This window comes from Odontesthes bonariensis, chromosome 23, assembly GCF_027942865.1.
Source record: "Odontesthes bonariensis isolate fOdoBon6 chromosome 23, fOdoBon6.hap1, whole genome shotgun sequence".
NCBI classification, from domain to species: Eukaryota; Metazoa; Chordata; class Actinopteri; order Atheriniformes; family Atherinopsidae; genus Odontesthes; species Odontesthes bonariensis.
This window is the reverse complement of record NC_134528.1, coordinates 30,216,376-30,218,090: the sequence shown is the minus strand read 5'-3', so window position 1 is coordinate 30,218,090 and position 1,715 is coordinate 30,216,376.

The following is a 1,715-nucleotide window of genomic DNA, read 5'->3' as shown; positions in this document are numbered from 1 at the left end:
GAGAGAGAGAGCGAGAGAGAGAGAGAAAGAGAGGGATGGAAGGGGGGGGGGGGGGGGCGCTGAGTTCGCCAGTGTTAGCAGGGCGGAAGAACAAGCAACCAGCAGTAATGGCGGACACGCTATTTCCTGTTTAATACGCACATGTTGGTCGAAATGCCTTCGTTGATCTCCTGCGATGACTTACATTCTTACAAGGCCACCTAATCTCTTTTCCCACTGTGCTTCTCTGACTCAGTCTCATGCTGGCGCAAACATTAGGAAGAAATACATATTATAGTATTAGTAGTATTGGAACTTTGTCACATTTTGAACTGAACCCTTCTTTCTGCATAACGACCACACTTTTCAGTAGCTGATCAAATGTAAAGATTTTGATGGATTGCCCCATCTGCCACTGATATCTCTGTTAAACCATTGTGTGACTGCAACTGTAATCACAAAAACTTGGAAAATATGCAAATTTTATCATTTTTTAAAATAATTATATATATACACACACACGCAATAATTATATATATATATATATATATATAGCCTACACACACACACTCACACACACACACACACACACATATAAATAGCTATATATATATATATATATATATATATATATATATATATATATATATAAAATTATTGTAAAAAATGATAAAACTTGCATATTTTCCAAGTTTTTATGGTTACAGTTGCAGTCACACAATGGTATATATATAGGCTCTACTTTAGTCATGACAAAAATTACAAGAACACCACAACCATCTCTGCAGAGCATCTACAAACGGAGAGTCCACAGACGAGCTGCCTCCATCATCAAAGACCCCACACACCCCCAGCACGGACTGTTCTCACTTCTGCCCTCAGGACGGAGGTTCAGGAGTGGGAAGTGCAAAACCACCCGTTTTAAAAACTCTTTTTTTCCCACTGCCATCAGATCACTGAACTCTGCCAAAGACTGAACTTGGGGTCACCTACTGCAACTGTCTTTTACTGACTACCTGAATGTACTTCCAATTTTGCACAACCACTTTACTGCTGACTACTGCACAAAACAGCTAATGTAGCGCACTACTGCACATTATGTATACAGGCCAGATTTCTATATTTTATTTCTATATTTCTATTTTATTTAAAAAACCTTTAAGAATATTGTTGTTGCATGCAAATTTTTTATTTTTTTTATCTTTATCTTATCTTTTATTATTATACATTTGGACATCCAGTGCGGGCAACAAAGAAAAGAATTTCATTGTTCAGGGAAACACGTTTCTAACTGAACATATGACAATAAACCTTTGAATCTGAATCTGAATCTTGAATCTGAATCTGACTTTCTTTGCCATAGAAATTGTACAAAGTATGTGCAATTTTTATACAAAGTGTACCTATGATGAAATTGTTAAAAACCTATTCAACCAACTGTTGGCATGCATGGTGGCCAGTGTAGTTAACTGAATTATTTGTTGTTGTTATAGAATGTCTTGCAGGTAAATAATTAACTGCAAGACATTCTCATCCCTCTTAAACAATAACAACGGAAATTTGAGTTTTGTATGATAATGACAGGTGAAAGACGTTTTTTATGAGGGGAGTTTTCACATCAGCTGAAGCTATAAAACTCTGTTGTGTTGTTTTAGTTTAAAACAATCCTGAGGGGTGTTCCACAAATCTGGATTAAGGGAAAGCCTGGTTTATCTCGATAGTTCTGGCTAATCTAA